The sequence below is a fragment of the Chelonoidis abingdonii genome, chromosome 22, assembly GCF_003597395.2.
Source record: "Chelonoidis abingdonii isolate Lonesome George chromosome 22, CheloAbing_2.0, whole genome shotgun sequence".
Lineage (NCBI taxonomy): Eukaryota > Metazoa > Chordata > Testudines > Testudinidae > Chelonoidis > Chelonoidis abingdonii.
The window spans coordinates 9231621-9258291 of record NC_133790.1 but is presented as its reverse complement, the minus strand read 5'-3'; the positions used below and the strand labels follow the sequence as shown (position 1 = coordinate 9258291).

General features: G+C 44.6%; 1 protein-coding gene across 15 annotated transcripts in view; it reads left to right on the top strand.

The window, feature by feature from the left end:
• Window positions 1-26671, top strand: part of NCOR2 (nuclear receptor corepressor 2) — a 428298-nt gene that overhangs the window by 164693 nt on the left and 236934 nt on the right. The gene's annotated exons all lie outside the window — the stretch shown is intronic.

Here is a 26671-nt window from a genome sequence, read left to right as displayed (position 1 = left end):
TGAGGCTGTGGTCACTGTGGTGCCTCCTGGCCTATGCATGCCGCCCTTTAGTTCAGGACAGGTAATGGCAGCCTTCGACAGGAGAGATTCTGGGTCTGATTGTGATCGAGTCCAATACTGCATGCTGATTGGGATCATACCAGGACACTAGTTGGATGGGAGACCTGCAGGAAATCCCCAGGTGCTGCGGGTATTGGGGATTCAGCAAGTTTCGCTTTTCCATCCGAGGACATGCTGTTGTACTAGGCGGCGCTGTGCTGGGGTGTGGTTTTACTGGACCCATGAAAGACCTGCTATCTACAGCATCCTGCCCTGAAGGATTCTTGTTTCCAAAGCTGGCTCATGGTGTGTATTCTTGGTGTGTAGTTGGGCAGAGCCAGTAGAGAGCATATATCTGGCCTCTGCGCTGTCTTATAGAGAGAGCTACATCTATTCACATCAGTTTAATCTAGAAAGTGGCATCAGGACATGCAGTTGAGCAGATGTAGGAGGGTTTTGCAGCATGCAACATATTCATCCATCTGCCTGGCTTTTGCTTGGGCTGTTTACATGTGTGGTTAAAAATCTGATTATAAAAATGATTCGCTCTTGGGTGAGGGAGAGCTGATGGTGGGGATTAGGACTGAGATGATTCAAAATGATTTCTGGGAAGACGAATGGCTTGTTGGCTTTCTGTCTCATTCCAGACATATTTAAAAGCTGAAATGTTTGCATTGCTCGAGTTTTTGTAGTGCAAACACTGCTGGCTGGCTGGTCTTCTCTCTTTTCTTCTTTTTTCCTCCTCCTGGATGGATTAACTTTTATTGCAAAACAAACGTGTGTTGATGTAGTGCTTTTGGCTGCTTCTGGCCTGTTCCCTATTTCATCCTTCACCTGCTTTTACCTGAGCTGACCTGACTCTGTGTGTGTGTGTGGGGGGGGAGGGGGGCTTGCTGTGGGTTGTGGAAACTATCCATTAACTTGCACGGACAGGAATTGTGTCAGCCACCGCCACAAAGCAGTTATTGTGGGTCAAATGTGCAGGCTCATTTGTCAATAGCAGGCACTGTACGAAAACGGGGGAAAGTCAAAAAAAGAATATTGTGTCTGTTGCAAACTATAGTGAGGCAGAATGTAAAGACCTGAGCTGGAACTTGCCAAGGACGCTGGGGTTAGCACCCTGGCATGGCAAAAAGAGCTATGCATGGTCTTTAATGACTACACCTAATCAGGACTTTGGTTTAACTTGTCACCCAAAAGACAGCCCTGTCAAGAGAGCCATAAATCATGTCAAGTGAGGTTAAAGATGCCAATGCAATGAGAAACTCCAGTAGGGAATTATTCACCTGGAAATTTGTGCCTGGAATGCAGGTTTTTATTTCTCACTTCCTTCTGCTCATTTATGGTGATTGATGCTGAAAACAACCATTTAAATTGCCTTTCAAACCATAACTGTGGAAAAGAGAGATGTGTTAAGGTTGGCTGCTTTTTTGGGAACCTGCCTCATCGTTTACATAATTAGACCTTTCTTTTCTGTTCAATGAATATTACAAGGTTTGTATAGTGTGACATCTCACCTAATCCGCTTGGGATGAAAGAAAACCCTTTAACTTCATACACTGTGCCTCTGTAATTGGAAGAAATATTGCTAGGTTTTCTGCTTCTGAAGGGAAATGTTCCAAGCTGTGTGTGCTGCAGATACAGGTGTGATTTTTATATATGTAGATGTATGGTAACTACAAGGCTTTGGAAATCTGGCTCCTTAATGGTGCACTGAAATTCTCATACAGTGAACAGGTTTAGGCTGTGTTAATAGTTGGATGGGGATCTTCCAGGGAAGACCCTGCCGTGGTGGCTAGAGGCAAACAATAACAGACAAGATAGTTTGGAACCAAAACTGATTTTTTTTTTTTTTTGGTTTTTCTTCTCAAAACAACAAAACCCCTTACGAACATTTGAACATTGTTTGGCAATTAAATTTTTGTTTTGAAATGGAATGTTGAATAGTTTGTTTAGAAAATGTCAAGACCCTTTCCAATCCCACTCCCCCCAATATATTTTCTGGCTGAAACTCTTTGCCCCATTCAACCTAGAAAATGCATTTTTTGACTTATGATTTGCTCTAATTCTCCCCCCCCCCCCCCCCCGAGCTCTGAGAGTGACCCGGGAGGTGGTTTTGTTCCCTGAGTGCCAGTAAGGACCCAGCAGAATAGGGTTGTTTTTTTTTGCGGGAGGGGGGTGTACTTGCATTGCTAACACTGCCGATTTGCAGCGCAGTATGTATACGTATTTTAAAGAAAAGGTGCTTTGCGTTTATGGTAATTAACAGCCAAAAAGTACACATGCAGCATTTTGCGAGGAAAGGGATGTTTGCCCTAGTGCAATGAAGGCAGGGACGTTTTCCCTTCTTCAACTCCTCCAGAAGTTTCACAGTCATCTGGCGCGCTCCACGTCTTCCGAGCTGTTACGGAGACTTTCTTTGTGCTCTGCCGGATTAACACGTGGAATGTTGCTGCAGGTCAGTGATCCCTTCCCATGTACAGAGTATGGTTCGTGAAGACCCATGAAGCGGTGTAAGCTAATTTGGAATTCTGTTTCCCATGCACGTGTGTCTAGTGATAGATAGCCACTACCTGGACACCTTCCCCATCCCTCTCGGCCTGTTTGTTCTGTCTTTGTTCTGGGGTGGAGCCCCCTTTGCGTTTGGACAGCACCTAGCGCACCGTTGGCATTACTGGAAACGAATAACGCACAGCGGTGATACCACACTGAGTTCACACTTGTTACTGTGCAGCGTTTGTGTGTGTGTCCCGAAAGAAGTCTGTCTGTTGGGACTCAGGTTGGATGCCTTTTGCACACTGTGCTGGCGTGTGTATTCCACACTGAATCCTTCCTGTCATAGCAGCTGGAAAATAGCAGAGGGGATTGTGTAATTGTCGGTGCTGTTCACTTCTCTGGTGGAGGAAAGGAAAGACAGAGCTGGGTTTAGCAGAGAACGGCAGCTGTCCTCTGCACATTCGTATATAATGCAGTGACATCCCTTGCTGAAGCTTAGTGACTTCACCTCATAGCACTTCATAGCGGTTTGTATCTTAACAGCGCCCCAAGCGACAACAACAAAAGAGGGGCTCTCCGGTGCCACGGGCCCGGTTGAATAATGCTCAAAAATACCCCACGCTTGGAGCCAAGTCTGTTTTTTAACGTGGAAGCTGTTTGATTATTTTTTAGCCAGAGAATGAACGTTGCCTTGTTCTGTGATCAGATGCTTTGCTGGCTCAGAGGACATAGGGAGGGGGAAATCGGAGGCTAATGGACACTGCTGGAATGCTGCTACGTGCTGTATGAGGGTCATTTGAGGACAAGCTGCCGAACCTTTTGCTTGTTCAGTCTCTGGCTAAAGACCTAATGCTGGCTCTCAGCAACTCTTTTCCAACAGAGGATTCAGAGTGACAATCTAGGAGTCTCTCCCTGGGTTCAGAGCTGAGACTAGAACCAGCCTTGTGATTTCATGGCCCCCAAACAAAAATAGGGGCTGGTGTAGGGGCAAGTGAGGAAAGGATCAGGCCCTGAGTTGCTACCTTTTCTCTCAATCTGTTTCTGCTCGCAGAAGGGAAGGAGAGGTCTGGGGTGGAGGAGGTTCCTCCATCTACCATCCTATGGAAAGAGGGGGAAGAGGGTCAGTTGTGGGGTGCCAAAGGACTGGGATCCCAAGCACTGATTGCTTGCTGGGTAGCTAAGGCTGACCCAGGTCCTGTCAGAGCGGCTGCCCTGCTGATATGTTCAACCTAATGGCCTTCTGCCCTCCTCTTGTGGTATGTCAGTGTGGGAGTTAAAGATCCCAGGGGTAAAACCCAGTTCTGCTCTGTACAGCTTCTTATACCAGCTCATCACCATAGTATCTGTGTTCCCAAGGCCATTTTCTCCCCTGCAGGTTTTACATTCAAGGCTGCATGAGAGTTGTTGCTGAGCCCCCAATGGCAGCTTAGTTTGCCCCCACAGTCACTGTACTAATGAGGCTGGAGTCTGCTCTCCTTTCCGCAGGTGTAAATCTGGTGCCAAACCCATCGATAATTGTCTGAATTTCTGCCCATGCAAAGGAGAGCTGATTGCCAAAGCACTTTGGGATGCACTGAGCCTCATTCTGATCTCACTTAGCCACTTGTACTCCTGTTAACTACACTGCTTTCAGGGGGGCACCTGGTTTACCCTGCTGCAAACTGAAATCCGAATTATAACCTTTAATAAAACAACTCTGCTGCGCCCTGTTAGTGCTCTGGGATGCAGTGGGATAGTGGTGGAGCTAGGCAGTTAGGCAAGTATGTTGTTGCAAGTTCTGTTGCCTCTTTGGAGCAGCAGATGCTGATCTAGAAGAGTCTGGATATAAACATAGTTAATTTGGGTAGGGGGATGCTGGGGTGAAGTTGACAAAACTCTGGAATAGGACAGGTGACTAACCTCCTCCTCGGGATGCCGGCATACAGTAATTGTAACAAATCAGTAGCCACCTAGGGTTTTATGGATGTCGCTTCATGGTCACTTGTAGCTTCATGATGGCAGCAGGGATAGAACCTAGATCAGGGGTTCTCAAACTGAGGGTCAGGACCCCTCAGGGGGTCACGAGGTTATTGCATGGGGGCCGTGAGCTGTCAGCATCCACCCCAAACCCCGCTTTGCCTCCAGCATTTATAATGGTGTTAAATATATTTAGAAGTGTTTTTAATGTATAAGGGGGGTCGCACTTGGAGCTCTGCTGTGTAAAAGGGGTCACCAGTACAAAAGTTTGAGAGCTACTGACCTAGATCTTTCTGCTCCAGGTTGCTGCAAGTGGAGCAAAGGGGTGAGCCATTAGCCTGCGAGGACTAGGTGAGCAGTCCCTAGTCGATCCAGCAGAGGGCGGTGCTACACATACACCATATCCAGTTATGGCAATATATGCAAATTCCTCTGGCCTGTTTTTAGGTAGGCCCCTGGCGCTTTGGGTATTGGCCACCAGATGCAGGGCTAGATGGCTCATTTATTCAATCCATATAATACTGGAGACAGGTAACAATGTGTAAACCAGATTTTGGCTTCCTTCCCTGACATAATCTGAGCCCAGGAGGCTAGTACAGCTGGCCAGGACTGGCCACAGCTCAAACTGGTACCGGAGACTCCCAGATCTCAGTCTTGACATCATTTTTCATGCCTGGGTATGTTTTCTGCCTGTACCATATTTACTGTTCCTATTTTATGTGATCTAGGAATGGCTTCAGCAGAACCTCAAGAGTTATGAACACCAGAGTTATGAACTGACCAATCAACCGCACACCTCATTTGAAACCGGAAGCACACAATCAAGCAGCAGTAGAGACCAAAAAAAAAAAAAAAAAGCAATACAGTACAGAACTGTGTTAATCATGTACTACTAAAAAAATAAAGAGAGAGCCGCATTTTTCTTCTGCATAGTAAAGTTTCAAAACTGTATCAAGTCAGTGTTGAGTTGAAAACTTGTGAAAGAACAACCCTAATGTTTTGTTCAGAGTTCTGAACATTTCAGAGTTCCGAACGACCTCTGGTCCCGGCCTGTTCGTAACTCTGAGGTTCTACTTTAATCTTGGGCCTGGTAGAATGTTCTCCAAGCACAAATCACTGTAAAGTTGCCATTAGAACAAGGAGCATTTCTCCCAGCAGCCCTCTCGAAGGGAAACAAGTGGCAGACACCAGACTAAAATGTGCAGGTGGCTGAGTGGACAGTCTTGCCACTGACTCTCACCCGGAGCGCATGAAGGAGAGACCCGAGCTGTGCATCAGTGAATGGGATTGCCTCTCAACCTGGCTGTTGGGATGACAAATTTAGAGTCAAGCCCCTTTGTTACCATTTGGGCACGTTTGTGAAATGAAAACTGTAGCAGAGAGGAGTGAACCAGGAACCTGTCAGTTGTGTGGTAAGGAATGCTCTTCTGTCCATGTTCTCTGCCATTCGTGTCTGATGTCACCGCATGGTTCTTTTTATAGCAAGCCCCGCAGCACAGAAGATGAGAGATCAGCTTTACTCTACGCTTGCAGCCACTTCCCCATGGGCTTCCCAGATCTGGCCTCCCACTGCAAAATTAACATCCCGTTATGAACACCTGCAGTGGCTTTATCCTCAGACCACTGTACTGGAGCACTTCACCACTTACACTCTTGCACTTTCTAGGTTTGCTTTTCAGTCTGCTTCTCTGAGTGCTGCTCTGGCAGGGGAAGTGCCTCACTTTCACGCTTCCCTGCTCCATTAACTGAGGGTGAGCTTTGATGGGCTCTGCTTTGTGTCTCTGTCACATGGACACCGTCCTCCCAGTGGACACTTAGGAAATAAAAAAGGCTGTTGTGCTGTGCAAATCATACTGTCTTGGTACTGGTGATGTGGCTAACCAGGGCAGAACAGGGTACAGAAATGATGAATAGGTGGCCTTTATGTCAGATATTTTTCAAGACGGTGTGTATATAATACATACACATGCTAGCTCACACTCAGTCAATCAAATATATTGAAACATTTTATGTATGCTATTAATGTGGGTTTTCAGTCCTTTAAAGCTGTGTGTGTGGTGTCTTTGTGTATATATATACACACGTATGTTGGTAATTTTCAGTGAAAAGCTACAACAAAGAATAGGCACGTGTTTATAGATAAACACATGTACGTGCTAGATAAATAGGTCTGTATATATGTTGAATATGTGTAAATATTCATACATGTGTAAACTGATAGTGTGAAGTAACTGAAAACCGTGTCAAACAGTACATAATGTAAAAATATGCTCTGTCTAATATACTTGTAAGCAGTATTTTCAAAGACGTCTTGTAGCTCTGCAGTTAAATGATCCTCTCCAACAGCTGCACTAAGAATGGCTCAGTCTCCAGGAAACTAAATATTGATTTGAGCCGATATGCGTGCACTTCAAGACCTCACCAGTGGTCATGAATGCAGCATAATCTCTGATTGGAGTGGGGCAATTTCATCATAAAGACCCCAAAAGGGAGGTTTATTGCTTTCTTCCAAATGCCTGCATTTTATTAGCTTCAGTCATTCTTGGCAGAGCAGTGGAATGGGATTTTATAGTCAGCAAAAGAAAGGCAAACACAGTAATAATTTCACAGCCCTGCGCCTGCCAAACCAAGATGGAAATTCCAGCCTTGGTGGGAAGCTGCTGCTTTGCTAACTGATAATAACAAATTCGTTTGCAGGCTTATCCTCGTTAAAGGATCTGTGGGTTTTTAAAACTTCTTTAGCCAGAAAGCCAGGGAGTGTTTTACACTTGTTGCTGCTGAAAAGGAATGGACATCGGTTTGCATTTTCAGTTATTCCTACTTTTTGCAGTTATTAGCAGACTGAGATGCTGCTTTTTCCCCTGAGCCCTTAGAAGTCTTTTGATCTGGAGGCCATTTGGCAGCATTTGGTCTTTCAACTGACAGCGAAATAATATTTTTTCTGAGCATGCTGTGAAGTCTGGACAAGCGCTGAATGTAACATGGGGCATTCGGGAGAGTTTCCAAAGCCGAGGGTTGTCGGGTTCCTCCAAATGAAATCTATGCAAAAGCAACAATCAGTCTGTCAAACCCAGCACATGAAGGATTTCCCCTGGGGGGTTGCTGTGAAAATCCGGATAGCATGTTAGGCACTTCTAGCTGGTTTGGGAAAAATTCTTAGGACTTGCAGTAGGTTGTAGAAGAGCTAACCTGCTTTTCTGAGCAGGGAGCTGCCTTTACCTTAGGCAACCTGCTGAGTGGTAGATATGGAAGCATGCCGATTTGTCATTGGTACAGGAGGCTGGATTGGGGACAGTCAAAAGAATGGTGTCTGGAACAAAGCAAAGTCCATTTTCTGCTGAATATTACCTGTGTTTTCACAGTTCTGCCCAAATTTGCTGAGGTGCACAAGTTTTAAAGCAGGGAGGGCTGGTTTGGTTGGTGTTTTGTGTCAAAACCAGTAACCATTTGAGTTTCATTATTGAATGAAAAATCGCCAGTGGTGTAGCAGGTGAATGAAGGTTATTGGGGCCCAAATGTACAGGAAAGGGCAAAATTCCCTTTGATTTCAGTGGCAGCACAATTAATGCATTAAAACAGGCCAGCTCGTGCACTGCAGGCCTGTGGGCGAATAGGATCCAAGGGCTGCTTTAAATCTGAACATCACTTCCCTCCTACCTTCTGAGCCAGGGGGTCAAGGTGGGTGGAGCCCTGGTGATACTGACAGAAAGCAAGAAGGAAGTGACCTCAGAAATAAACAGCAAACATTTAGGAACCCCTTCCATGTGTCTACACAGTTAGTAGAAAAATAAACCATTGAGTACCAGCCTCGTGCTGACAGTGATTGATAGTGCCGCTGATCAGGGCTGGCTTTAGGAAGTGCAGGGCCCAATTCAAACAGTTTTGACAGGGCCCTGGCAGGGATGACTTTAAAAAAAAAAAAAGAAAAAAAAAACAAAAAACACACATGTAAAAAAACACATGGGGCTTGTATTCACCGGGCAGTGCTCTGAGTCTTTGGCGGCCCTTCAGTGGCAGGCCAGGTCTTCAGCAGCACTGAAGGACCCGCTGCCGAATTGTCGCCGAAGACCCACAGTGAGTGAAGGACCCGCTGCTGAAGTGCCGCTAAAGACCCAATGTGCCTATAGGTGAGTAAAAATTAAAAAGGCGCCTCTAGCCAGGGAAGGGATTCTCACTGGGCGTGAGGCCCGATTCGGGGGAATTGGTGGAATAGGCCTAAAGCCGGCCCTGCCTAAGGGTAGGGCACTTGGAGCTAGGGTTAGGGTTCCTATGGGTAGGCTTCCTGCCCTAGGGTTAGGGTTCCTATGGGTAGGGCGCCCCGCCCTAGGATTAGGGTTCCTATGGGTAGGGCCCTTGGAGCTAGGGTTAGGGTTCCTGTGGGTAGGGCCCTTGGAGCTAGGGTTAGAGTTCCTATGGGTAGGGCACTTGGAGCTAGGGTTAGAGTTCCTATGGGTAGAGCTTCCTGCCCTAGGGTTAGGGTTCCTATAGGTAGGGCACTTGGAGCTGGGGTTAGGGTTCCTATGGGTAGGTCACCCCACCCTAGGTGACCGATGCAGTGCCACTGAAGACCCAAAGCGCTGCCAGTAAAAGTGAGTAAAAATTAAAAAGGCACCTCTAGCCAGGGAACGGATTCTCACTGGGTTTGGGGTCCCATTCAGGGGAACTGGTGAAATAAGTATAAATCTGGCCCTGCTGCTGATGGTCATGTTAGGACACCAGTGCTGCTTCGTTAGCAGAGTCTCAGACTGCTACATAGTCACGTGTATTATTCATATGGATTCTCATTAGTTAACATCAAATGAGACCGGAGGCTGCTGGGTGTAATGCCCTTCCCTGGAGTCTGTCCTGGTCCTGATCGGACATTCTTGGTGTAATATGATACAATGGTATTCCATGTGAATATCCCAGAACACGAGTAACACTCATGTACGCTGCAGTGTTTGGGCTCACTGCAGTATTGTATGTTTTACACGTAAAGAATGATTTCTAGGGCTGTTGATGGATATCTTAGACGAGTGTAAGGAGGCAACAGCTGCAGCTGGGTGCGGCTGTGTCCTGTGGGTTGCCATTGTTTTAGTGAACACAATGTCTTTGTAATGTCACATGCACATGTTTTAGAACAGTGTATTCCATAGCATGTGGCCAGCCAGCTTTCACTTAAAGGGGCACGGACAGATTTAAATAAGTGTGGTTGTAGCTGTGTTGGTCCCACGATATGAGAGAGACAAGGTGGGTAAGGTCATATTTTTTGTTGGACCAACTTCTGTTGGTGAAAGAGACAAACTTTTGAGCTCCACGGAGCACTTCTTCAGTCTTTTAATTTCATTAAAAAAAGCACCCTTCTCTCTTGGTGTTATTGCGATAGAGAGAAAATTTAGGTGCTATCACCGTAGCTTGTCTCTTAAAATCCAGGATAGATTGGTAAAAGTGAAGGAATTCTTAAAAACCTCATTTTCTTTTCTTATGGCTTGTCTATACTACCGCTCAAGTTGATGTAACTTGCATTACTCTGGGGTGTGACACTCTCCCCCCAACCCCCCGCCACTGCCAGCAACGCAAGTTACATTGACTTAAAGTGGTGTCTGCACCATCGCGGGAGATGCTCTCCCGTTGACATAGCTTCTGCCTCTCGTTGAGAGGTGGAGTAATTATGCCATGGGAAATGGCTCTCCCAAGGCCATCGTGTGTCTTCACCAGATGCGCTACAGTGGCACAGCGGCGTAGGTGCAGCTGCGCTAATGTAGTGCAGCAGTGTTGACTAGCCCTTAGCTTGTCCTTGGTAAATCTTTCAAAAGCACCTAACTGACTTAGGAGCCTAAATTTCATGACTTTCCATGAGACTTAAGAATGTTTCAGAAATGTTACTCTTAAGTCTCATTGAAGGTTAATGAGATTTAGGCTCCTGTGTCACTTTGGTGCTTTTGAAACTATTACTTGCTATTAGTTTATTATTTCGTTTTACTTCTCTGGATCACTGACAGCTCTTTCTGGTCAGTTTCTCTTTCAGGTTTTTTTGCTCTAGCACCCTGCCATTGTGATTGGGGGAGAAGGTCTGTAGCCACGAGCAAAAAAAGCTGTTTTCATTTAAATGAAGAATTATGATGATAATCACCTTTGTACTCCTATTAGCTTTTATTTAAATCGTTGGAGTATTTATATTCGACACATGTTCAGAGAGTCCTAGAATTTCCAGTTGTACACACGGGGGAACAGAGGCTAAGTGATCTGCACACCAGCCAGTAAATCAGTGGGAGGACCGGAAATAGAACCAAGGTCTCTTCTGACTTTGTGGCTCCTGTTCTAATTACTAGAAAGCATCTGAATGCTCAATGACATGGACAAGATATTAATAAAATCACCGTTATATATTTATTGCATTTAGGGCTGGTAAGAAGTACTGGACTGATTCGCCTAGCAGCTGATGACCCCGCCCACACACCCACCAGCACAGCCTGGGTGGCAGCAGAGCCTCTCAACTCTGACTTGGCAAAGGAATTGCCACTAGCACTGAGAGGGGCCCATTTGGTCTTTGCCCTCCCTGCTGGCAATGGCAGCGCCAGTGTTTGTGGTACAGACAGTTGTGCACTGGAGCGGGGGGGATTGGGCTGGCCCCACCACTCAATCCAAGCCCAGCCACTAGACAGCCATGAATAATACCATTGTACCAGACACCTTCTCATGCAAATACACTAGTAATTCCTTCCTTTTCCTGCCTTTCTGTGCCTGTCCCCGGGGAGTCCCAAAGCACCCAGACAGCTCAGCCTCCGGGCGTTGAGTAAATAACGTCATTGAGGTGTAAGCCAAGTGCCCTGCTCTTCAGTAATGGAGAGGACAGAGGAGCAGCCCAGGCTGCCCCTGGGAATATTTTATGTGCTGGATTAAGTAGAGCTGTCTTCATTCCCTTCCCTTCCCTGTGAATCTAAACGCCCTTCAAGCTAACTCTCTTTATTAACACTGTGCACTGGTGCTGGTGAACTCTTTGCATCCCCTCTCCAAACAGCTGTCCTGGCGATGCCATGAATGCACCAGTATTTGAATTGACGTGGTCTAGAAGACCCTGCACTATCTCCAACCCCTTGGAATAAGGTGAAATTTAAATGTGTCTTCAGAGTGATATTTCATTTCAAAAGCTGTTTGTGAAAATGAGAGATCCCCTCCGCACCTCTTTGCATGGGAGCTTTAGAAATCTCATTTCTGGCCTTATTTTTTTAAATGACCTTAGAAGCAGGGCTGGGCAGAATTTTTTCCACTCCCCAGTTTGCTCACCGGGTGGAAGGATGCACCTGGTGTCCCTCTCAAATCAGATGGAGCATCCAACCTTGGAAGAAAGTCCTTTGGTCTGTAATGTTGTAGGCGCAATGTCTGGTGACGTTACAAACTAAGAGGATTCTTCCTGCTGCTTTTTTTTTATTCCTCCGGCTTGTCCCTGTGGACCACAGCTAGTAAAGGCGCTGGTGGTAGAGCACAGATTTCGCTCTGGAATGATCCACGGACCATTCTCTGAATATCCTCCTTCTCACTAATGTTGCTCCCCCCCTTGTGGAGGTCCTCAAGCCTGATCTGATCCTATGGATTCTGAGGCCAGAAGGGACTGTCTGAGCTCCTATATAACTGCCCTATAGAACTTCCCTAGAATAGTTCCTAGTGCCGAACTTTTACAAAAACATCCAATCTTAGTTTAAAAATAGTAATTGATGTATAATCTACTGCGGCCCTTGATAAATTGTTCCAATGGTTAATTACCCTCACTATTAAATACGTACACCTTATTTCCGGTCTGAATTTGCCTAGCTTCAACTTCCAGCCATTAGATTGTGTTAAACTTTTCACTGCTCGATTGTTGAGCCCGCTATTAAACATTTGCACCCCATGTAGGTACTTACAGCCTGTAATCAAGTCACCTCTTAAACCTTCTCTTGAAGCTAACTAGCTTGAGCTCCACAAGTCTCTCACTCTATGGCAGGTTTTCTAATCCTTTAATCATTCTCGTGGCTCTTCTCCGAACCCTCTCCTGTTTGAGCATGAGAGGGCACTGAGCATTAAAACTTCCATTGAAGACTACGTGCGTGAAAGGCGCTCAGCCTTCCGCGGTGCCAGTACCTGCATTTGTCATAATATGTCCTTATGTGTCTCCAGTCACTTAGGGCTGGTCTACGCACTGCTTTTGTACCAATATAGCTGTCGTTGTGAAAGTGGGCTGTTTTTTAAAATTTGTTAATCCAATACTGTCCCCTAGTGTGCACTCAGATCCATATAAAAGTGCCTTTTACCCATATAGCTTATTCCCCTTTCTATACAGGAATAAGCTATAGAGATATAAGAACATTTATACCTGCACTGCGGAGTTGTACCTCTTTAACTATAATTAAAGCAGTGCAACCTTTGTGTATAGCAAAGCTCTTACTGTAAATGGCATGACGTATTTGATTATTCACATTAAACTCTTGGTCTGTATTGTTTGAGACCTTGTTAGTGTATTGAGGGCTCATTATCTAGGATACTGCAGATATTTCTCCTGTGATTAACGTAGGTCTTTAAAAACCATCGTTCTTGGTTAGGTGCTGTGCTGGAAAGATTGTGACCATATATGCGGCGTGCAATAAATAGGGCAGGTGTGAGCGCGCGAAAAAAAACAGCCAGACAAGAAGAGGCGGGCAATTATGACCTGGTCCTTCCCCAGTATCGCCGCGAGGGGTGGCGCAGTGGCCCCCGAAGACTTCAGAAAGCAAAACACGATTACCCTTCATCCTCGCCTCCTTCTCCTATCACTTCTAATTCCTAACTCTCTACCAACAGCCACCATGATCATGGCTACCTCAAACTCGACCATTCGGGGCTTTTCATGGGAACTGAAACCATCCATTCTTCTCATAAAATTCCTAAATTATGCGTTTCAATATGCTCTCCAGGACATCCATTGTTCCTGAGTGTCACACATTGCCTCCTTTCACACCCCTTCATCGACTTTGTCACCTTCTACTTCTCTGGGTGCTATATCCTTATTACTGATCTTCACTTTATGTAATCAACACACAATTCCTGGCACCCTCCTAAACACAGCCTCAAGACGAGGTGTTACAGTCTAGCAATTTATTGGGGCTCCCTAGTAGGGAGGCAGATCAAGGCCTGCTGACTTCAGAACTCTCGGAACAGCCTGGTGTTACTTCCCACTAGCTCGCTACTGGTTCGGACTCGGATCTTGTAACTGGCTCAGGTCTGGACAAACAAACAGGATGTACATGAGTCATCAACCTTGCCTGATCATAGGGACCTGAAATAACTCCTACCAACTCTTACTACAAGCAGTAAATTCTCACAGTGTTGCCATCATTAAGCCATATAGATCCCATTCCACCCTGGTCATGCAAAAACCCACTTTGGAGTGATTAAACCACTTTATCAGAGATTCAGGGGACTTGGTCTGATACGGGGCGAAATCGATCTTTAGAACGGCAACTTCGCTATGGTGAATAACGTAGCTAGTCAGAATACTAAGATTCGATTACTCACCCGTCCTCACACCGCGCTCTGAGAGGAGATCGATGTCCGTGGCTTCCCCTGTATGATTCCGCAATTCCGTTGGGGAGCGGTTGGTGGAGTTCTGGAATCGATAACAGCGCGCTCGGGATCGATATATCGCGTCTAGATTGAGCAGCGATTTATATCTGATCCCTAGCAATCGATTGTAACCCGCGATACGGCGGGTGTGTAGATTGTAGCCTCAGAGTGGAATCAAACCACGCTCAAGCTTCAGCACCATGCAGGGAAAGGTACAGAATTAGGGATGACGGGAATATATTTCTTCCCATCAATCCCAGGAAAATTATATTTGAAAATATGCTCATCAAAAATTTTCTGCATTTTTGTCAAAAGCAAAGTTTGGAAACGCCCCTCCCCTTTTTCCCCCCCCTCTTCTCTTCCTCGCGTTTTCAGAAATAAGAATCCAAAAACAAAATACTTCAGTTATTGGGGGTTTTTCAATTGAAACCCTCCCCATTTTCTGTCTGCAACAAACACACTATTGTCAGGCGACGTTCCTACTTACTCTCAACAAGCCTCTTTTCCATTTGGAATTAACCCATCGCTGAAATACACCTTTCAGACAGGTAAACTGAGGCAGTAAACACCTATTTGAAGAATATCAACTCTTCTTTGGAACAAAGCCCACTGACTGCTTAAAAGTATCCAGCATCAATCACTGTGAGGCCCACATGAGTCTAAACACTGAACATTTTAGCTCCTTATTCCATCATCAATAACAAGTGATTCCTAATCCTCTGTTAAATGTTCAGAACCTGTGACGTTGCATTGTATACACAAGCACCAGGCGTGTCCTGGGAATATATGAGTCGATCGCATTATGTGCGAGTTTACCATAGAAATAGCCACCTCAAGGCTCGCAAAAACTTTTGAGCAAGACCGAGGCCTAAGCACGTCAATGAGCAGCAGATGAAATTTAATTTTTATAAAATCCTCAGACAGAAGACGTACATCTCCGTTATGACGACTCACCATTTACTGAGCCGGACCTTGTGTAGACGCCGAGTGATTTCATTTAGCAATGTGCATATGCTCTCTGGACAGTGGAACTGACACTAGAAGCTTCTTTAAATAATCTACGTGCGTCTTTTCTCTCCTTCTTGCATGCTCCGTGGTTGTCACGCAGCTTATGCAGTTGTAGGAGAAAGAATATATTAATGAGCCCAGTTTCTCGTGAGGCGCTAGATGAGTCAAATGGCGTTGACGTTGCTAAAGAAATTGTAGTCGCTCTCCTGTGCCCATACGCTCACAGAGATGACTATAATCCTCAGCATCGCGGTGGTTTAATCTCGTCACTGCTGCTTTGCGTCTCTCTCACGAGACTCTGCAGTCTTATAAGATTTGATCTAGTAGTCTCGTCATTAAATTCCAACCGAATTTGATTTGCCCAGGCTCCTTTGGTTGTGGATGCCCCTCAGATGTAAGTCTAGTATTAGTGAGATCTCTTGTTAGGTATTAGAATGCACATGAATCTCTTAGTAGGCAGACTCCAGAGCCATTGATATCTAGTAGTTCTGCCTGCTGTCCTCAAGGAAAACTATTGTGTGGTCGCGTCAGTTTAGGTCAAGTCACGTGGTCATCTCTAGCTCTCCTATCCCCGAGGATTATTGCTCTTCCAAAGTGGTGTTCTTGCCTTCTCAGTTTACTGTCTGACACGGTGTATATTTCACCTTGCCATGCGCTCGCGAGATATTAGTTGCCAATGGAAAAGGGCTTGTTGACGAGTGTAAGCGTGCCCTGAAAATTCATTTTTCATCTGCAACAGAGCAGTTGGAATGTGGTTTCATGTAATAATTTATCCCCCCATAACTGGAATAGTTTTTGGATTTCTTCTCCTATTTCTGCCAAGAGACTCCCGTGGGATAAATGAGAGGGGGGTGGGTAATAAGGGTCAGTCTTTCCAGATAGGATCTCTTCTCGCCTCTGCATTTATCACCCAAAAGCAGTGTCAACGAATGTATATTGATGGGCTACTCTCCTCTTTAATTGTTACTCTGAGTTGTATGGTGTCATATTAGTTTTATGATTCTCTCTTAGTCTATCCCGTGCATTCATGTCAACCTTCCTCTATTCACATGGAGGAGCTGAAGCTTGATGTTAGGTTTGTCTCCATACTGCCTTGACCGCTACTATCTATACACTTCACGCCTATCGTCGTGGTTTTCACTACATTTTCGTGACCTGCTTGCGCGGATCTGTTGTTTAGTTTTATCGCAGTGCGATAGCATTCTTAGGACCGCGACATGATAGTGCGCTCCGGACTCAGACTGGTACTAGTCTACTTCTCTTCAGTAACTCACAGCCTAACGCGGCACATTTGCTCGGAATCAACAGAGGGGACACGATTACATCGATCCTAGACGACGCGGGTCGATGCCGATACCGTGTGAAGTAGGAGTAGCCCCTCTCTCTAGGTATTTATCTGTATCTTGCAGATTATGTGTCACGTGCAGGCATTAAGTCCTAGTACGCGTCCCAGAATTGCAGATTTTCCCCCGTGTCTAGACTTACGCCTGAGAGCTTCTGGTCATGCGAGTGGATGATCCCCCTCTCAACTTCCAGTGTGTCTCCATGCAGTGGACTGCGATGGTGGAAGTAGAGCATCTTATCGCTCTACATTATCGGCTAATTATCGGTAGTAGGTGATTCGGCTGCTGTCTAGCTTGTTGTTTGTGAGATTGACTTCATGGTGCCCTCATGAATACAGGTGTGTGGCGAGTGATGAGACTGCGTGTGACTTCGTTTCCATAGTCACCTGATGGGTGGTTGCTTCCCTGGCTGTTGACATATATGACTTCGCATACAGAGTATGACTGTGGCAGAACATGTAAGACAAATAGTGCTTTCTGAAGTTTTACGTCTTTTCACGCAGGCTACTTCTCACCTAAGGACAGTGTCTGCCATAGGTGGGTTACCTGCTCTTCCTGTGAGCGTACAGTCTCCATCCGTAGATAATTTGTTATTTTAATATATAATTAATGACAGTTGATATGAGGACAGTAGAGTGCAAGAGAGATGCAGCGGGTGGAATCAAGTCACTGATGGATTTGACACTGACATGATTACGTGGGAATCAAGGGATCGCCTGATCTTCGATCTCATATCTTAATCTCTCTCTGCGCAGAGCTGTGGAGTGTTTCTCGCTCCTGGTGACATCGAGTTGCGGGTTTGAGCTTAATCCACCATGATACTTACGTGATGTTGCTTGCGCATGTGTGGTAAACTGTCAGATGTTGCTGAAGGCCGAAGACGAGTTATGCCATGAGCAGTGAGTCTCTCCTGGTTCTGTCTGATCTTATCACGCCTCTCTCCTCCCTTCCTATCTGGCTGTTGTTCTCCTTCATCGCTTCAGTAAAGGACTAAGTTGATCGCATATTATTCTGTAGGTTATCGCTGCGATGTCGTAGGGCAGGTCAATACATAGCCTGCCAGAGACTGTCGTCGTGATCAGATGCGGACACTCGAAGTGCTGTCTGCATCTGGTGGGGTGTTTAAGTGTTTGAGAGATCAACATCTTGATATGTGTCGACTGTAGATAAGTAGGTCTGATTCTCACACATCCACAGTCCCCAATGGGCACTACTCGCAATCAGCTCTACTGAGGATGGGGAGCTGCGGCCGTGGCTTCGGTATGTTAATAGGACGGCTTCAGGCGTCGAGCGATGCACCTACCGTCCCATCCCTCCTGCAGTAGTCGACCTCTAAATACAGCCTTACTTCAGCAAACTAGCTGCTATACTCGCATTCGTGTGAAGGTTGCGGTGTACTTAAGTTCGACACACCTCTCTGCTGTCGAGCCTTGGCGCTTTTAAGGCAGACAATCTAAGTAGGCGCTTAGTATCAGAGCTGTATGTCTTGGTGCTAGAATGATATGCATATGGTGAGGGAGTGGTCGAGATTAATGGGCATAAGTAGGACACATCTGTCAGAAAGTGATATAGGTTTGTCTGTGCTACTCATGTCTTGAACTTATGAATACTCTAGATAACCGAGCTTGATGTGATCCTTAGCTGAGGTAAGAGGTGTTTCAAACAGCTGTGCAGCCTGAAGGAACTGAGAAGAGGAGAGGTTGGGTGCGGGGGATATGGGGAAGGAAGGTCCAAATAAAATAATGCTATGTTTTGTTTTGTGTAAACCCTTCAGGAGGCACATACCTGCTTGGTGCAGTAATATTGCTCCTGCCTCTCAGGAGAACATCTCCGTTTAGCAGTTTTAACTAAGAGATAATGGAGAGATATTTTTTTTATGAATTATGGCACGTGGGGAGCACAATGGAGTCTTGTCCCACTGGGACTCACCCTCAGAGCGAGCTGTGTTTCTTTGACCAATTTGATCACCACCTTCCAAAGCCCAAGGGAGTCACCATCATAACTTTGTACTCGCACTTTAACTGGTTCAAATAAAGCCTATGCTGTCTGAAGAGGGCAACGGTCTGTGGTACAGATACCGGAGTGGGAGTAGTTCTTGTTTAATCTCTCTCTACCACTGCCTCAGTAATTATGGTGTTCAGGCATGTCACGATTGACTCTCCCCTCTGTCTCAGTTTCACTATCTTTAATAGTAGACTACTTAACAGTCTTTATTCAGGGATGCTATGAGCGACTTCAGCATAAATGTCTGTAAATTACTTTTGTATAAACCCAGTTTTAGTGAAGGATTGCCAATTAGTTAATTAGGATTGTTCCACCGCCGTTTGATGTTTATTAAACAAACGTGTTTTTTAGCACTCAGGCTTCTACCCAATTCTTTCACTCCAGGACACCCACAGTACACATGGGACAGTGGTTGATACTTGTGCAGAATCCCAGTGGTGCAATTAATTTAGATCTAAATGAGGAAGTCCTTGCACCAAGTAGCATTGAGGTGATATGTGCGTTTATCTGGGATACAATTCTTCTTCTGATCTTTTTATTCTATTATACCATAATGCAGCATTAACTCTGCAACTAATTTAAATCCCATAAGTTGCGAGAGCCTGTGCCACGCGAGCCTATTGCCTTTGTCTGCAGAACTTTGGAAGCTCGTTTTCTGTGGCTTACATACAACTTAGGGCTATTAAGCTTTGATCTCTATGGGCGGGAAAAGGCAGGCAGTACCGTCTCCAGTGTTCATACTGAATGGCAGAGCGATCGTGGAGAGCAAAGCAGGAATCAGGCTCCTTGCCCAACCTCGTGCCCTTCCCCTGATTGTTGCTTGCAAACAGCTTTAAGGTTAAACCACTGTCAAATGATATTTATAGTTAAAAGTCCATAACCAGTCTTACCCTAGGCATCTGCATCCAACATCGGCTTGTGCTAATGCAGCGGGAAGTCACATGATAGAACGCAATGACTGATAGCTGGTCATTTCTTCCAGCGGAGGAAATCAGAAAGAACTAAGCGGAGGTGAAAAGCGTCAGGTTATTCATCCGTTTTTTTTTCATCTTGCTTTTTTTACTGACCCATCTGTTAGGCCATATAAGGAAATGTATGAAACAATGGATTTCGTGACTGAGCCCGTTTAAGTACTGCAATAGTGAGCATAAGCAAAAGGAAGTTGTTACCTCTTGTATTGTGATGATAAATATATCTGTTTAACTAATGTGCATGTGAGAGATTTTTTATTAGCTCAAAAGGTGTATTTATGAGCACATATTTATGCCCAATGAGACTAGAATCGCTCGAAGTCTGCGCATTACAAGTCCCCGTGCAGCTGATTGACACTGTACCTGTCTTTTCTTGGTTGTAAATCGCAAGTTTAGGGATCTTCTTATGCGATTGTTCACATAGACGTAGAGGTAATTGTCATAATATTTATGAGTGTGAGCATTTACGTCCTGACTGAGCTTACTCAAGAGTTGTTTACTGGATACATTCATCGTTCGATCTCTCTAGAAGATCTCACAACAACTGCTGGCTTGTAAGAGAGACCTCCATGCTTCTTGTACTTGTTGGAAGTGGAATGGGATGTGTTACTGAGATGCTCTGCACAATTCCTAAACAGGATCATTACCTTTTAGGTCTCAGGGCATGCCTCCTTTCTTATAAATAAACCTTTTGTGTAATTTTCAGGCTTCGGAGAGACGTTCGCTGGTTTTACTTCTCTACTTATGATAACTGCGTCTTTGATAAAAGCGCAGGTGCAGAACAGATCACCTCTCTCTTGTAGCTTTGCTGGCAGGTAACTGTCTTATCCGCAGTCAACGAGATAGTTGGATGTGTCGTTGTATTGAGAAAACTGAGACGGACATCTCCTGCCTAGAGAGGCTAGATTTCTACTCTAGTGGAGTACGCGCGCTCATGTTTATGTCGGTGACATAAATGTTTACATTGAAACTAGGCGGGTTAACTCTAGCTAGGCGACTCCGCCAGTGCCTACTTAGCTTTATCGAACAATCAGAGTGGTGGCGCTTTGTTTGTGAAATATCAGTCCAAACGAGTACACTTCCTCTACCTCAAGTCTATTACCTCTATTGAAGCGCGTCCAAATATCAGTTAGATGTGTGTACGATACTTGTTTTTACTTCCCATTACTGAAAATGCATCCTACTGGTCTCTCATGACATCACACTTCAATAACGCAAAGAGAGAGACATTGTTGCTGACATGTAGAGCCAGAGGTCTGTTTACTTAGGTTTTATTATTTCTCTTTGGTACCTCGGCTTTTCTCTTTGTCCATCTCTTCACCTGGTCAAGTGTTTGCACATCAAGCTACGATAGACACCTCATGATGTGAATAGCATTCCTTATTCGCTAATAGAGTAAGTGTGGTGTGTGGGAGACGAGAGGAGAGAGAGAGAAGAGGGCTTATAAGCAATGTTCATACTGAAAAAATAGATGTCAGCACGGAGGAGAGATACTTAGACATGCTAAGCTCGATTAGGAATTATATAGTATAGCCTGTTATGGTGCTTAAAAGTAGATCAGCTCTGGTCATGAGTATGCCAATCACCTAGGAATTCATGTTAGACGGCTAGGGTGAGTATCTGGCATCAGTAGTGTAGCATGGTCAACTGAGCTCTCATATATGAGGCTACAGAAGCGCCCAGCTTGTTAAACAAGGCAATCTGTTAGTGTATAAGCAGATGGTGCATGCATTTATTAGTGTTTAGAAGTTTTCGTAGGAGACTTCCAGAAACACAACGCAGACAGGATCACCTATACTGCTCTGTTTGTTTTTTGTTGCATTTATGGTGCGCCTCTCAGGGCAAGGTGTATCGGAACTTCTCGCCCAACCACAAGTCTACATAACGAATGTTAATGTTGAAAAGATAGGAAGTGACAGAATTAAGCATGTCTGTGCAATCTTATTCACACCTCCTTGTGCATAGTCATCACGATAGTTCTTTAATTTACACATGCTATTTTTTCGAACAGGATCTTTATATGCCTCATACGTGCACAGGATGGACAGAGCTCAGTGACATGAGCATGCGATTCAATATTTGTTTATCCTCATTGTTCAAGATGTGACCCTAGTCTCATTAACTGATACACTATTTCAGACCCTGATCTGAATGCAGAATTCTTAATTTCCTATCAGCTTTTCTACAGCACATCACAACTATAGTATCTGAGTGCGTTAATTTATTTCACCGCACACAGAAGGGCTGATGGGGACGAAGGTGGTGATTGGCCCATTTTACACGTGAGGGAGCGAGGCACAAGATAGTAGGTCAAAAGTGATCATTAATTTTGGGACTGATTTGAGTCCAGTGGCTTCTCTTGCAGGTTATCTGGGGCCCCAGGGACATTGGGTTTTCATGAGAGCACAGTCTCTTGAAAACTTGTCCTTGTCTACCAACAGAAGTGGTCCAGTAAAAAGTATTATCATCACCCAGCTTGTCTCTCTAGACCTGGTCTACACTGGGTAGGTGGATGGGTGAGTAGGTCTAATTTTACACAACTTTGCCTATGTGACATAATGTAGCTGAAGTCGATATATTTAGATCGACTTACCATGTGTCTTCACCATGGTGAGTCTAAACTTGCTGCCGTCCCTCGTCAACTCGCCTACGCCTTCTCGCGGTGGAGTACAGCGAGTCGATGAGGAGAGCGCTCGGGGCCGATTTATCGCCCTAATAGAACCGAGAAATCCGATCTAGCAGGTAGTGTAGACATATCTTCAAGACTCCCTGTTCTCAGGTTAGGTGTCTGGACCCAGACTGATGAAGAGAAGCAATTATAGGAGAAGGCTTTCGGAGCCACCTATAGCCCTTGGGATGAACCTGCTCAATCATTCTGTTGGGGAATGGAGCATGTGCAGTCGTTGTCACATGTAGGAGCTGCAGGGGATAGGTATAGTTCGTTGAGGATGAATCTTCAGAGCTGTTAGTGCTGAAGTCTCTATTGCACAATGTGAGAGCTGAGAGTTTTCGCCTCATCAAATGTGGACAGGTTTTTCACAGGAAGCGAAGCACATGCCTGACACAAGGCCACCCCGCAATTTCAGTCCTGCTCAGCATGTAGATGCTGAAGCCTTTCTCATGGAAAAAAATTTGCAGACTTTTAAACATTGCCAACCACACATATTTCCCTAACTGTTGGGAAATGCTGAAATTTATAAAAATAAAATAAAATGAAAAATCAACCTGACGCAGACCCCCGCATGAGAAATATTTCAGCCCAATGTTTAAAATTTGCAACGGATTATGTTACGCAAGTCTAAACAAGGTTCTCTATAATGCAAGCACGAATCCTATTACTAATAGAGTGCATACTAGCCCACCGATAATTAGATTTGTAGCCTAGAGTATATCTCGTTATACTCGCTATGTATCCTCTGCGGAGGGACTGTGTGTATCAATACAAATTACATATCTGTGCGGGAAATGCAAGCGAGTGAATATATAACCAATGGCTGTTTTGCCTAAAGACCCCCAGTTCAGTGGGATTTTACTGTATGCTTTCAGGTAATATATGGTCGCATATGGTCTCTGCGCAACTTTGCTTTTGAATGACATACAATGTCAGTGTGCAATACTATTGCTGCTTTGTATTCTTCTGGGTAAATACTAAAGAAAGCCTGGTGAGGCTTGCATCCTGTGTTACACGTGTCTCCCATCCGTGAGACTGGCCAATTCCTTTGGGATTTCGGCAAACCTGAAGGGTTTGGCAAGGACGTCAGAGCTACTCTATCGCTTCCTTCAGTTTATGTGCGATATTTTTAACCATATGCACGGATCGGTTTAATTTGGTGTTTATCTCATATCTCTTAATAAATCTTGTTAGGTGATGTCTCATACTTGAGGAAGGCGTTTTACAGGTTCAGCGATTTGTATTATTTTGAAATTATATGCTTCAAGCTTGTTGAACTTGAGGAAGTCTTCGTGACCTAGTTTAAGCCTAAAAAGTTATGGATATTGTGCTCTGGCTACATGGAATTCGGGGCTGGGTATAGGGGATGGGAATTTCATGGTGTCTTTCTCAAAAGGTGTCTGTGTGTGTAACGTGTTGTGTGTTATAATATAAATCAGTTGCTGTCTTCTATCTTATGTTGTCTCCTTGCTTCATTAGATTCTATGAGAAATTTACTATTAAAATTCCTATGGATGATTTTTTTTTTAATCCTCTTGCTGCTTCTTTCAATGCATTGTGTGTAGGAACTGAAGGAAAGATTGCCATGTAATCCTTAGATCCAAGAGTTTTGAATTACTTAAATATTTGCTCTAGTTTTGCTTGGATGTTAGTGTACTTGCTTAATCAACTCCTTTTTTGGTAAGTCTGCGGGGTGATATTATTAAGGCATCATTTACAGTTTACTGTACAGTTCTGCAGAGGCCTTTTTCACCGACCCCTTCGTACTATGTTACTGGATAGTTACTGCGGGTTTAGTAATAACCACTTCTGCCCATCACTAGAAGGCACCCGAGACCAAGGGAGTGTTAGTTTGATTGTCCCAAGTCAGAGTGCTTTTGCCTTGATGTTTGGCTGCAGGATTTCTAAACTAGCTGCTGGCTGTCGTTCTCTATACATTACTTTGGCAAGCATTAAATTAACTGTAACCAGGAATCAAGTACAGTTTACAGCAGTGCCTGCACTTGGATCAGATCTAGAAAGCTAACTTTAGTTTTAGTTTATTGCAAAAGATACTGTCAATTGGGAAAATCCGAAGTGTTTAAAATTACATTTCCTTATAAAAAGATGGGCTACAGAAAGGGTCAGTAAATGCGATGATATTAAAAACAAAAGAATTTTGAAGTAACTGATTTCTGCTTTTCACTGCTCCGTCTTTTAGTTCTCATTCTGCATTTCCTCCGCTGGGAGATATGACCGCCCTAGTTCAGTTTCATTGCTGTTTTCTATTCATTTTACTTTCTTCCTGGTGCATTTCACAAGGCTGGTAATGTTGATTGCAGATGCTCTAGGGTTAGACTGGCTTCCCATTGGACTTTTAAACTATTTAAATTACATTTGACCGTTGGTTTTAACCTTTTTAGCAGCTTGTTTTTTGCAGCACAATCCAGGGAATGAGGCATCTAGGGTTGGGAATCAGGAAGGCTGGATTCCCTTCTTTGCTCTTCCACTGATTCTGGCTCTGCCATTTCTTTAGTATTTGACACTGGAGACGGTATGCCTGCCTTCGTCCCCCTTCCCCTGCTTCCATAGAGATCAGAGCCTAATAGCCCTTTTTGTTTTTTGGTACTGACTTCGTTAGGCTTCACAGAGCACACAATGCTTTCCCAAACCACAGGTTCTTGAAGACAAGATGCGCAAATAGTGGCTCTGCCTTGTGGCACAGGGCTCGTCGGCTAACTGTGATTATTGGGAGTTTGAATTAGTTTGCAGAATTTAGCTTGCATTTAATGGGTATATTAGAGATAAGAAAGTTCAGATTGACAGAATATGTATCCCAGATAAATCGCACTATTCCTATCCCTTCAACTGTTACTTGGTGCAAGACTTCCTTCATTTTTTAGATCTAAATGAATTTTGCCCATGTGGATGCGCAGCAGTCATCACCCAGCTGTCTGTAGTGTAAACCTTGTGGGTGTGCTGGGATGTTGCAGCAGAAACGATATTGGGTTTAGAATGTGATGCTAACAAAACACTGTTTGTTTTATAATCAATCAACTGCGGTTGGCAAATCCCTTAATTTACTCAAATTGTTCAATCCTTCACCTGAAACTGGGTTAATCAAATAATTACAGCCATTTGATGCTGAAGTCGCTCATTTGTTCCTGCGAATGAAAGAGACTTTTTAGTAAGGCTACTTTTTATAGATAGAACTGAAGACACGAGAGCAATTCGTTGACATGCTGAACACACATCTGAGGCAGTTGGCTAGAGAGAAATTAAAACAAGGAGACCTGACTCCAACTCCGTAATCTGTAACCACTAGACGTTGCCCCTCTTCTTTCAGACAGCATAGCTTATTTGACCAGCTGAGTGAAGGTTACAATAGTTATGATGTGACCGTTCCCCTTGGGCTTTTGGAAAGGTGGGCTGATTCATTGGTCAAGAAGCAGCAGGCCTCGTCTGAGGTTGGTGGAGTCCAGTGTGGACAAGAGCTTCCAATTGTGCGTCTCCCAGCGCGGGTGATTCATTTCTTTAATTGCTCTCCATCTCTTTATGTTAAACTGGCTAAACGAATGTCTTCCTCGAAGCAGAGCAATATCTTGGCACCAGGCATGATGCGCCATGGAAGTCGGGGGGTTTTTTCGGGGCGGTGCCCGAGGCGCTCTCCATCGACTCCTGTTATCCACCCGCAGGTAGGCGTTAGGCCGGAAGTTGAACGAGTGTGTAAAGCGGCCAGCAGTGGTGACTCAGGACCATGTGTGAGACACAATGTTGTAAGTCGATCGTAACGGATAGTTCGACCCTTTCAGCGATACATTATTCACATAGCTAAAGTTTGTTGTAACTTAGACCTATCCCTCACCCCATCCCACCACTCTCACCCAGTGTTGTTTAGATATTAGAACCAGGGTCTTCCCTTAGCAGAGTACAAGCTTGGGGTGTGATATATTCTTTACTGGACCCAACTTTTTGTTATCTTGAGGTGACGAGACCAATTTATCTAAGAGTTCCTGTGCTCTACATGACAATACCCCAGTTCCTGGGCCCAGATAAATCCTGCGCAAGGGAGAAGAAAGCCACTGGACTCAACATCCAAAATTTTGCGGGAGTCCCAAATTATCGTACCTTGGTTTGACCTTATTACTAAACTCTGTGCTCGGCTCCTCCTCTGTTTAAACAAAATTGGGGCATATCACACCCTTGGTCTCCATACAACCCCATCCTGTGTGCTGTGAAGATAATAAAATTTACGCACTCAGATACTATAGCTGGTGGAGTGCTATTACGTGCTTTGGTTAGAGAAAGTTAGAAAAGCTCTTCTGGATGGGGGGAAAGAACAAAATTAAAGGCATTCGTGCATTTTCAGAATCCACGGGTTTTTCTGAATAGTTGTACAGTTATGAGAACGTCTTTAGGGGTCCATCTCTTTGAACAATGAGTGATAATAATTTTAAACAAAATTTGTGTAATCGCTGCCTCAATTTTCTCTGAGCTCATGTCCTATCGCGTGTGACACCCTACACTAATAATGAGGTACTTTAAGGAAGCCTGTGTGAAAAAACTAATCGAGAATGTGTGTAATTATAAGACGTGATCAAGCACAATAGTCCAGCAGAAACCAGGTTGCAATTTTGTAAGTGGAT